Here is a 12,988-nt window from a genome sequence, read left to right as displayed (position 1 = left end):
AATAAAGTTTTAAAATAATACTTGTGGCTAGGTATTATTTTGAGAATGCCAAGTAAGTGGCATCAACATTATTTAGATTCCTTCCATCTTCACCTTTCCTTCAGTGAACATCAGAAAACCAAGAGATATATTTACCTAGCTCTAAGTCTATATTGGTTTGTATTTTACAATGCTCAATATGAAACTAGTTATTACCATACAGAGCAACCGAAATTGTGTTGTCTAAAGCTATTAAGTATATTCTGCAGAAATAATATAGGCCTAAGCAAAGTTAGAAAGTCCTAGTTTATGGTGAGAAGAAAAAATAATTTTTAACTCTCAGGGTAGCTCTCTTTTCACTCCATATTTATAACAAATGAAACTGGGAGCTTAGAGAGTGGACAATACCTTGTCATGCTCATTGCTATGGGGAACCAGGGATGCAATTGGAACCAGAGCTTATTAAGTGTTTATTTATTTATTTTTCCTCTAGAGTATCCTTGTTTTTTTTTCTTAACTAAATCATTAAGTTAGATTTGACTCCTTATCATAGGTTAGATATCAGAGAATGTTAAGAAACCAAGTACAACTGAAAAACTCTCCATTATTACAACATTAAGCTTAGGATAACCCTTAGAATAATCATACCCACCTGAATCCACTGACACTAGTCATTGCAGAAGTACTGCATTCAGTAGATTTACTTTCAGTTTTCAGGAAATAATAAAATTAGAAATACAAGATAGCCTGCACATTGAAAAAAATACAGATATTATTTTCCAATTTCTGAAAAATAAGGGTTTTTTGGAAAGTTAAATACAAATGTTCCCTTGAGTTTTCCAGTGTTGAAAAAAATTCAGTATTTAAAATTAAATTTTGATAAGTTTTATCTAGATTTTTAATGTGGAAAATTTGCATTTTTTACAAAAATGATATGCAAGTAGTTTCTGCTGTTTAATAATAATAATTATGGTTTGGTGCAGTGGCTCATGTCTGCAATCCTAACAGTTTGGGAGGCAGAGGCAAGAAGATTGCTTGAGCCAGGAGTTCAAGACCAGCATGGGCAACATAGTGAGAAACTAGCTCTAAAAAAAAAGAGAGAGAGAGAAAAATTAAGTAGGTGAGCATGGTGGTTGCATGCCTGTAGTCCCCGCTACTTGGAAGGCTGAGGCAAGAGGATCACATAAGCCTGGGAATTCAAGGCTGCAGTGAGCCATGATCCCACCACTGAACTCTAGCCTGGGCAATAGAGTGAGATTCTGTCTCAAAAAGGAATAATAATTTGACAAGTTAAAATATTTTAATCAGAGGAAATTGATTGAGAATATTTCCACACTCTCAAGGCAACTGAATATCATAAAACCAAAGAACATTATTTAGATAACATCTTACATTTTTGGAACATCTGACATTAAATTATAGATATGTAGTCAAGTCCTTTCACACTTAACATTACTCTTTTCTCATTCCTTTTTTCCTTACAAGTAGAATTTTACTTTTTCTCTTTTTAAAAATTTCCTATACTGCCAATAGATATGAATTCCAATATGATAATTATGCTTGCTAATAATTTGTGCTTACAAGATATGTCAGAGTATGTAAATGTACTTTTTCCTCTGAAAGCCCTTTGACTGTTTTGCATTCTTCAGAAAACTTTTTCTACTACCTCCTCAAAATGGAAAAAGCTAAGGTATCTGTCAAACTATCTCCAGAGAAAGTTTATTTGTATATATATAGATTGTAAAAGCAAAAGTGTATGCTATACAAGAAGCAAAAGGTACTTGAGTACTGTTCTCTAGGTATTTTCTAACAGATTTTAACTCTATGCTCACCATATGGGTAACAGATTTATTCATATTACCAAGCCTTAGTGACACACAATTTACCCATGTAACAAACCTGCATCTGTACCCCTGAACCTAAAATAATAAAATAAATGAAATAGATAGACGATAGACAGATAGATAGAACTGGCAAAAGACATAAAGTTCACTGAGAATCAGATTCTCAGGGCTAAATATGAGCTAAATTTCTTTCCAAAACACACTAATTTAAAATTTCCCTTGATAATTTTTGAGAATTTCAGTTATTAAAACAGAGAAGCAAAACAGGGCATGTAAAGTAGGAAAACTTAGCAGATTTATTTTTTAAAAATATTGAATGCGACCTTGTCTAAGTGTAGAGTCATGCAAGAGGAGTAAATTCTGTTAAGATTACTCTATTTGGCTTTTCTTTACTAACTTTGGTTGTGATATAACCTAACTTGCTTTTTAGCCTAGAAATTTTAACTGCCTCGTTAATGTATCATCAGATATTAAAGGGTCAGAATAAATTACCTCAAGGACCTTATAATTACCTTTCCCATCTGATATGTGCTCCCAACCTGGAAGCAGTCAAACCGATGTCAATGTGATCATCATTGCCATAAGCATTTCAAAATAACTAACGCTCTAACCTTTCAGAAATATTGATTTCCCACCAGCAAAATGTAGTTCTTTTAAAAATAAGGCACATATTACTTTTTATTTCCAAATATAATCTCAGGGAGCTTTATATTTTAAGAAATTATTGTATTTGTTTCTTGGTAAATCTTAGCTACTTATTTCCACACTAATATATACAGGTTGGCTTTCTAGAGAACATATAGATGACTTCGTCTTCCTCCCATCACTCGAAATGCAAACATTTATGTAAAAGTTGGCATTTGTCAAGATGATCACAAACAAACAAAAAACAAGACAAAAAAGAGAAAATGGGATTAAAAAAAGAAATTTACTTCCTTCAACATTGAATCCCTTGAGGTTGCTGGAGCTGTATCAAATTGAGCAGGTGATTTCTTAAAGTTCTATTTGTGATTTCACCTTACCTTGGAAAATGAAAAATGTGAATGTGGATGTCAGTCTATACACTGAGAATTTTCTAACTGTGTTAATTGACATTATTTGATTTTAAGTTCAAACTCCATGTGAAATAAATTTAATAGAAAAATTAAGATACAGGGGGTTTTCACTGAAATCAATATAGAAATATACTTGGGCTTTCTTCTACTTTTAAATACTTATATTTAGTTAACACTATATCCTGGAAATCACTCCATATGAGCTCATCTGAATCTTTCTAATTATTATTACAGTTGCATAATTGTCTGTTTATACTCAGTCTCCTACAGGTGAATATTAGTATTTTTTAATATTTGCTTTTACATGTAATACCATTGCAAATAACTTTGAACATATGTTATTTCATAGTATAAAGTACCTAACATAAATTTTTAGGAGTAGGAAAGGGTAATTTTGTGTTAATTGCCTAATTTCCTCTTATATGTGTGGTCCAGGTTTTCACTCCCACATGAGTAAATGAGAGGACTATTTCCTTCATAGCCTTGCCAACAGAGCATGTTAACTTTAAAATTTTGCTGATTGTGTGAGTGAGAAATGGTATCTAACTTTAATCTTCATATTTTATTATGAGAAAAGTTGAGTGTTTTTAAAATGATTAAATGTAAGCTTTTTTTGAATGTAAATCTTATGTTGTAAACAGTTTCCTCGTGATTTTGTATATTTGGGGGTCTACTTATGCATTAAATTTTGTTTTATAAGATTTTTAAATGCTCATTATATATCGAGTAGATTAGCCTTTTGCTCCTTTTAATGTAGTATTTATGGGAAATATTTTCTCTTTTTTTCTTTTGGCTTTGCTTATGATTTTTTTCTATGAAAATATTTTTTCAAGTGGTTAAATCATCAATATGTTTTTCATTGCTTGTGGATTTTAACAAAAAAGAGAAAACGCCTTCATCCACCACATAAATTATTATCTTTTCTGTTTTGCTTGGTATTTATATTTCAGATCTATTTGGAAATTGTTCTATAGAATTATATCAGGTGTGAATCTTAACATTGTCCAACTGACTCTTTAGGTTTTAAAACTTTATGAATTTTAAAATTACTAAACACCTAAATGATGTGAGATGCCTGCTTTATCATGTACTAAAATTTCATATGCACATTGGCCTATATTTGGAATTTCTATTCTGTTCGATTGGTTTCTTTGTGTATTTCTGCAATAGTATGTTATTTTAATTATAGGGTGTTTATATGTACTATATTTAGTTCTCTTATTCCTTCGTTGCTTTTCTTCTTTTGAATTTTCATACATATACTTAGAGGCTTATTTTCCCACATAAACTTCTTTTCCTTTTATTGTGAAAGGAATACTTAACACAAGATCTACCCTCCTAAGACATTTTTAAGTGCACAAAATAATATTGTTAACCATAGACACAATATTGTACAGCAAATCTCTAGAATATACTCACCTTGTATAATTAAAACTTTATATCCCTTCATATTCTTTATATACCCTTTACATATGTATATATTGTATATATTATATCATATATGTGCCTTTATATCCTTTTATATATTGAAGAGCAACTCCCCATTTGCCCTTCAACCTAGGCCCTGACAACCACCATTCTTCTCTCTGTGTTTGAGTTTGATTATTTTAGGTACATCATATAAGCAAAATCATGCAGTATTTGTCCTTCTGCGACTGCCTAATTTTACTTATAATAATGACAGAATTCCATTTTTAAGGGTGAATAATATTTCATCTATGTATACACCACAATATGTCCATTCATCTATCCATGGATATTTAGGTTGTTTCCATATCTTGGCCATTGTGAATAATGCTGCAATAAGCATGATATTAGATATATCTGTTCAATATAGTGATTTGAATTCCTTTGTGTATATATTCAGAAGTGAAATTACTGGCTTATGTTAGTTCTATTTAAAATTTTTGAGAAATCCCATATTATTTCCATAGCTGCTGAACTATTTTATATTTCAACACTAAGGTATAAGGATTCCAATTTCTTCACACCCTCACAAATACTTTTTATTTTCTTTTATAATGGCCATCTTAACAGGTGTAAGTGATATATCATTGTAGTTTTGATTTGGACTTCCTTGATAAGTTATGTTGAGTATCTTTTCACATATCTGTTGACCATGTGTATGTCTTTGGAAAAATGTCTACTCAAATGTGTTGCCCAGTTTATGATTAAGTTATTCGAATTTGTTTTTTGTTTTTGTTCTTAGTTGTAATAGTTTTTAATATATTTTGGATATTAATGCTTTTTACTTTTTTTAAAAAAACTTTAAGCTCTGGGATACATGTGCAGAATGTACAGGTTTGTTAGGTAGGTATACATGCAGCATGGTAGTTTCTGCACCTATCAACCAATCATCTAGGTTTTTTTTTCTCTCTCTCTCTCTCTTTTTGAGATGGAGTCTTGCTCTGTCGCTAGGCTGGAGTGCAGTGGCACGATCTCAGCACAGTGTAATCTCCATCTCCTGGGTTCCAGCTATTCTCCTCGTCATTTAGGTTTTACGCCCTGCATGCATTAGGTATTTGTCCTAATGCTCTCCCTCTCCTTTCCACCCACCCCCCGACAGGCCCTGGTATGTGTTGTTCCCCTCCCTGGGTCCATGTATTCTCATTGTTCATCATGCATGTGCATGTGTCTTTATAGTAGAATGATTTATAATCCTTTGGGTATATGCACAGTAATGGGATTGTTAGGTCAAATGGTATTTCTAGTTCTAGATCCTTGAGGAATCACCACACTGTTTTCCTCAGTGGCTGAACTAATTTACATTTCTGCCAACAGTGTAAAAGTGTTCCTATTTCTCCACAGCCCTGCCAACATCTATTATTTCCTGAATTTTTAATAATCACCATTCTGACTGGCATGAGATGGTATCTCATTGTGGTTTTGATTTGCATTTCTCTAATGATCAGTGATGATGAGCTTTTTTTCTTATGTTTATTGGCCACATAAATGTCTTCTTTTGAGAAGTGTCTATTATCCTTTTTGTTGGTGGTGTTGGTTTTTTTTCTTATACATTTGTTTAAGTTCCTAGTAGATTCTGGATATTAGAACTTTATCAGACGGGTAGATTGCAAAATTTTTCTCCCATTCTGTAGGTTGCCTGTTCACTCTGATGCTAGTTTCCCTTGCTGTGCAGAAGCTCTTTAGGTTAAGTAGATTCCATTTATCAATTTTGGCTTTTGTTGCAATTGCTTTTGGTGTTTTCGTCATGAAGTCTTTTCCCATGCCTATGTCCTGTATGGCATTGACTAGGTTTTCTGCTAGGGTTTTTATGGTTTAGGGTTGTATATTTAAGTCTTTAATCCATCTTGAGTTATTTTTTGTATAATGTTTAAGGAAAGGGTCCAGTTTCAGTGTTCTGCATATGGCTAGCCAGTTTTCCCAGCACCATTTATTGAATCCTTTCCCCATTACTTGTTTTTGTCAGGTTTGTTGAAGATCATATGGTTGTATATGTATGGAGTTATTTCTGAGGTCTCTGTTCTGTTCCATTGGTCTATATATCTCCTTTGATACCAATATCATGCAGTTTGGGTTACTATAGCCTTGTAGTATAATTTGAAGTCAGGTAGCGTGATGCCTCCAGGTTTGTTCTTTTTGCTTAGGATTGTTTTGGCTATACAGGCTCTTTTTTGGTTCCATATGAAATTTCAAGAAATTTTTTTCTAATTATATAAAGAAAGTCCCTAGTAGCTTGATGGGAATAGCATTGAATCTGTAAATTACTTTAGGCAGTATGGTCATTTTCACAGTATTGATTCTTCCTATTCATGAGCATGGAATATTTTTCCATTTGTTTGTGTCCTTTCTTATTTCTTTGTTCAGTGGTTTGTAGTTCTCCTTAAAGAGGTCCTTCAAGTCCTTTGTAAGTTGTATTCCTAGGTATTTTATTCTCTTCATAGCAATTGTAGATGTTAACTCTTTATCAGATATATGACTTGCAAATATTTTCTCCCACTCTGACAGGTGCCTTTTGACTCTGTTTGTTTCCTTCGCTTTGCAGATGACTTCTAGTTTGATATAGTCCCAATGTCTTTTCTTGCTTTAGTTTCTTGTTCTTTTTGTGTCATAATCAAGAAATTATTGCCTGGAACAACACCATAAAGCATTTCCTCTCTCTTATAAGATTTTCAGAATTTAGGCTTTCTGTTTATATCTTTAATAAAATTTTCCTTGACTTTTGTGTATAATGCAAAAAAAGTAGCTCAATTTCATTATTTTGCATGTAGATATATGGTTTTCCCATGGTCATTTGTTGAAGATACTATCCTTTCTTCATTGTGTATTCTTAGCATCATCCTTGTCAAAGATCAATTGATAGTATAAGGGTGGGTTTATTTCTTATATCTCTGTTCTATTCTATTCCATTGATCCATATGTCTGTTTTATGCTATTACCATACCACTTTAATTACTGTTGCTTTGTAATATATTTTGAAGTCAAAAACGTGATACTTCCAGCTTTGTTTTCCTTTCCCAAGATTGCTTTGGCTATTTAGGGCCTTCTATGGTTCCATATGTATTTTAGGATTATTTTTCTATCACTGTGAGAAAATGTCATTGGTATTTTGATAGGAAACACATTGAATCTATAGATAGCTTTGGATAGTATACACAGTGTTAACAAAATTAAGTCTTCTTATTCATGAATACAGGATGTCTTTCCATTTATTTGTGTCTCCTTTAATTTTTTTCATCAAAGTTTTGTAATTAGTGTACAAGTATTTGACCACCTGGGTAATATATTTTAGATTTCAGGTAATACATGATGTCCACTTGCTGTCACTGATGTTGCTAATTTAATGATTTGGTTAAGGTAGTAGGTTTCTTATCTGTAAAGTTATTATTTGTTTATTTACCTACTGTATTCAGGGATAGTGAGTCACTAAGGTCAGTTTATTCTCAAGGGGGGTGGAAACTGCTGAACTCTACATGTATTATCTGGAATTTTTCTATATGGAAGATTTGTTATTTCTCCCTCATATATTTGTTCAATCATTTTTTTATATATTCATTTGATTCAGGTATATTTATTTTATCCTTTGAATTATAATCCAGTGTTGCATTATTTATTTTGTCTTTCAGGTTGGCTTCTATGTTCTTTTTTTTTAGACATGGTCTTACTCTGTTGCCCAGGCTGGAGCGGAGTGGCATGATCTTAGCTCACTGCAACCTCTGCCTCCCAGGTTCAAGCAATTCTCGTGCCTCAGCTTCCCTATTAGCTGGGACTACAGGTGTGTGCTACCATGTCTAGCTAATTTATATATATATATATAATATATATATATATATATATTATATATATTTATTTATTTATTTTATTTTTTTTGGTAGAAATGGGGGTTTCAACATGTTGGCCAGGCTGGTCTCGAACTCCTGACCTCAAGTGGTTCACGCACCTCAGCCTCCCAAAACTCCTTTTCACCATTCTTTTGTTTTTAGAAAACTTCCTTACTTTCTGGCATTACAGATATTGCAAGCTCATCATGTATATCTCAAGCCTCAGCCCTAAAATTATTCATTTATTTAAAAAGACCTGCTTGCTTTTGTTAGAGGATGGTATTTTGAAGATCTCTGTATTGGCCATGTTCATTGCTACCAGGGTGTCATTGTTTATAGGCCTTCTCAAGGAACAGATTTGGTTAATATATACACTCCATTGTATACACACATATCTATAAAGGTGTCTATATCTATATTCTGTGAATACATTCAGATAAACATAAGTTCATATTGATGTTTCTAACTCTAATACAGCACCACAGGATTCATTCTAGCCTTCTTATCTGCTTATCTGTAATATTCTATTCCAACATGGAGAAATATAGTTCCCACCATTCACCATTTATTTCACTGTTCAATCCCAGTAGGCAGAAAACAAATTCATAATTGCTTACCTATAACGCAATGAGAAACAAATTTGCCAACTGGAGAATGATGTTTATTTATGGTTCCTTTGATCTTTAGCCTTAGAGTTTCCAGACGTCATTTTGCAGAATTGTGTAATTCAGCCTCTTTTTTCCTTTCACCTCATTTTGTGTGATATATAATACATTTGTCATACCGTAACACAGTTAGATTCATTCATCTCAATTTGCATTCAATTCTTGGGATCCCAGACATCTTGGTTGATGATGCTAGATTTTGGTTTTTAGTTTGCTTATATTTTAACTTTTAGTTTTATTGCTTTGAGATCAGAGAATGTTATTGTTATTAATTCATATTTATAGAAATTATATAGGTATTTTTGGTGACCTTAAATATTTTTATGTTTTGTGAATATTCAGAGTATTCAGTCATTCATTGTGATATGTGGATCTATGGACATTTACAAATGCATAAATTCATATATCTACCATTGTTGCCTCCTAATTTTCACGACTGTATTTTGTAAGAGATTATTCACCTTATCTAGGTTTTCAAATGTGCTGACATCGATTTATGTGAAACAGATCTATCTGCCCTCTTCCTCTTCACTGTCTCCTACCAGTCTTCATCTACCTTTCTGTTTTGGTGACGACTCAAGACTCTGCTGGGTTTTGATGTTTACTTTTCTACTTATATGTGTATCAAAGTTTGTATTGTTATTATTTTGTCTCTTAGTTATGATTTGAGCTTAGGTTATGGGTAGTTTTATTTGCTCCCCTGTTTGATATATATGGGTAGATATGTATGAATTGAATATGGGGAATATGTGTGAAGAGACTGACATTTAATAGGTCTTCTGTATCACAGAGAAAATTGGAGTTACATCTCCCCCAAACTACCCCACCAAAACTTACCTTTATAAATAGAAAACTATTTGGACTATGTATTTATATGATGGAATTAAATTATAAATGTGTAGTTTTCTATAAGATTTCTGAGAAAATTAACATCAATGTAAAAGCAGAAATAAAATAGATGAGTGCTAGAACTAAGATAACCACATTATTGTAATTCTTTCAGAAAATTTCTAATATATAAACCTCAGAATTCAAGAAATCCTAGTGGGCACACTCACCATTCTCCTGCCAGTGAAACTACAATTTACATTTAAATAACGAAAATTAACTGGATGATAAAAGAGTTCTACTAATATACACTGGAGAGCTCAGAGCTCTCCAAAAATTAGAATAATCAAAAGAAAATCAATGTATTTGCAAGAATATTTGTAATTAACATAGATGTTTTAAAAAGTAGAGTTGGGAGCTGATGACTCTGAAGAAGAAAACCAATTATCTGGAATAAATTTACAGCAGTAACAACGAAGGCACTGAAAAATGTTCCACTTCAGGTTTTCAGCTAAGATATGCATGTATAAAATTTGATTTACCATTTTTTAAAAATAAGCCATATCGAGAAAAATATTATGAATATAAAAAGAAAATTACTAAATCAAGAAAAACCCAAAAAGATACTACTAACACTTTAAACTTATGATCATAACCTCACATGGACCCCCTAATAGTGCCCAGCAATTATACAACTTTTCTCTAGTGTGTTAGGTTTAGTCACCTTCCTACTCTTAAGTGATTGACACAGTTTTCCTACATCACTGAAATTAAAAAATTAAACCATCAGCTGGGCACAGTGGCTCATGCCTGTAATCCTAGCACTTTGGGAAGCGGAGGTAGGTGGATCACCTGAGGTCATGAGTTGAAACCAGCCTGGCCAACATGGTGAAACCCCATCTCTACTAAAAATACAAAAATTAGCTGGGTGTGGTAGCACACGCCTGTAATACCAGCTACCCAGGAGGATGAGGCAGGAGAATCACTGGAACCCAGGAGGCAGAGGCTGCAGTGAGCCGAAATCTCGCCACTGCATTCTAGCCTGGGCAACAGAGGGAGACTCCATCTCAAACAACAAAAACAAACAAACAAACTCAAAACCATTACACTTGAGTTCTAAAGTCTCTACTCCAACCAAACCTAAAGCCTGCATGGATTTTCACAGAGGAAGAATTTCTACTCTATGACAGGCAACCCTCTAACAGATAATATCCCAACTCATCTCATCTTCACACACAGCTCACTCTTTATTTTATCTCCCTTCTGGTGTAGTCAACTTTCAATATTTTATTTATGGTTATTATGTCTATTTTTCTAGGTTTTGATTTCTGAGTTTTACTTACCAAATTTGTCATCAGATTTATGTTACTTTCTCTTGAGTTGTGGAATTATATAGTCTAGAAAAAAATTTTAAATGGAAATTATCAGAATTTGGAAAAACATAGGTAGAATTCACCCACCTCAACACACACACACACTGTGCTTGATCATAATGATGGTGATGATTATAACTTTTACTTTCTTTTAATATGTTTCACTATAGCTTTTGATAAGTTAGGTTTTCAGTTTTTCTACGTTTTAAGAGTAAAATTTAGTAGTTTATATTTATTCTAGAAAAATCACCCACTTCAACCAGTTTCAAATTTTCAACATTGAAGTGTTGATTCTAAATTTTAAGTATCTTGTTTTGTACAAATATACCTTTTTCCTTGTTTTAATACATTCACATTTTTCTGATCATTGATACAATTGGACTTATCCCTACAATCTTAATAAATTTTCTCATTATCATGCTCTGCATTTTTCTTTTTTGTATCATTTTGCCTTTTATTTAATTGATTATTAAATCAAGTTTATACAGGCAGTTTTCTTTTCTTTCTCTCTTTTTTTTTTTTTTTTGACAGGTTCTCCCTGTCACCCAGGCTGAACTGTAGTGGTGTAATCACTGCTCACTGCAGTCTCAACCTCCCTGGCTCAAGCGATCTTTCCACCTCAGCCTCTTGGGTAGCTGGGACAACAGGTATGTGCCTTTATGCCAGGCTAATTTTTATATGTTTTGTAGAGACAGAGTTTTGTCATGTTGCCCAGGCTGGCCTCAAACTCCTGGGCTTAAGCAATCCACCCTCAGTCTCCCAAGGTGCTGAAATTACAGGTGTGAATCATCATACCTACAAACACAAGTATTTTTGGTAAGTATTTACTTCCTATTTGTGTTATTCTTGAGCATATTTAGATATGCATATATAAATTTTTTTCTTTTTTTGAGATGGAGTCTCGCTCTGTCGCCCAGGCTGGAGTGCAGTGGTGCCATCTCGGCTCACTGCAAGCTCCGCCTCCCAGGTTCACCCCATTCTCCTGCCTCAGCCTCCCGAGTAGCTGGGACTACAGGTGCCTGCCACCATGCCCAGCTTTTTTTTTTTTTTTTTTTTTTTTTGTATTTTTAGTAGAGACGGAGTTTCACCGTGTTAGCCAGGGTGGTCTCCATTTCCTGACCTTGTGATCCCTCTGCCTCAGCCTCCCAAACTGCTGGGATTACAGGCGTGAGCCACCACACCCAGCCTAGATATGCACATATTAATAGTTAGAAGTAGATATTTATATTCAGCATCAAAATTATTCCCCTGAAAAGGGGAAGAATGAGAAAATGTTTACATTTCCCTTGTTCTTTGTCACTTACATTACCTGAGATTTGAAATTTTATATGCAAAATTTTACTTTTATATTTCGTTATTATTTCAACCTAATGTCATGTTTAGCTTCATTGTTTGCTGGCTGTTATTGTTATACTCCTTCCCCGGCCATGCTTTTAGTAATATATTTGGACAGATCACTGTGGGTCTTTTCTCCTTTGTTTTAGAAAGCATTTTGACTGGAAACTGGAGATCAGACTATTCTTTGTTAAATCAGACGAACTGTTCAACTAACTGTCCTTTTATCATCAATGTTTAGTACTTTTCCTGGCACTAGAGGTTCCCTAGCAAATGTTTATTGAAAGGATTATTCAACGTTTCTGGAAGACCAGATGTTGGACTACCAGGATGTGTCAAATGAATGCCATACTTAGGATCTTCCCAAGTGGAGCTCTGACTTTTGAAAGGTGACACTGATCAGCATTATCCTTTGAAGTCAGACTTGTTTAAATATATCTATTTCTATGTATCTATAGCTACATCTACACATTAGGGAATAGGAAATAGGAAGCTGTCTAAAGAGAAAAGTTCAGAGAAATAGGGGAAGCAGTACTTTGATATAATGAGGAGGAAGAAACTAGGGATTTGCCAGAGTTTTAATTTGTCTATTTGATGAATAACCCTGTGCAAACATAAACTGACAGA

At 33.4% G+C, this 12,988-nt stretch overlaps 1 long non-coding RNA gene across 7 annotated transcripts in view; it reads right to left on the bottom strand.

The window, feature by feature from the left end:
- The window catches only part of LOC105465074 (uncharacterized), a 234,945-nt gene that overhangs the window by 50,620 nt on the left and 171,337 nt on the right, over positions 1 to 12,988 (bottom strand). For all 7 annotated transcript variants that reach the window (XR_011611745.1, XR_011611740.1, XR_011611741.1 and 4 more), the window contains one exon: positions 10,997 to 11,050. This is a non-coding gene — a long non-coding RNA (uncharacterized lncRNA). The remainder of the gene's footprint in view (positions 1 to 10,996; positions 11,051 to 12,988) is intronic.

Source organism: Macaca nemestrina, chromosome 13 (assembly GCF_043159975.1).
Source record: "Macaca nemestrina isolate mMacNem1 chromosome 13, mMacNem.hap1, whole genome shotgun sequence".
Lineage (NCBI taxonomy): Eukaryota > Metazoa > Chordata > Mammalia > Primates > Cercopithecidae > Macaca > Macaca nemestrina.
The sequence above is the reverse complement of the archived record's forward strand: the minus strand, read 5'-3'. Positions and strand labels throughout refer to the sequence as shown.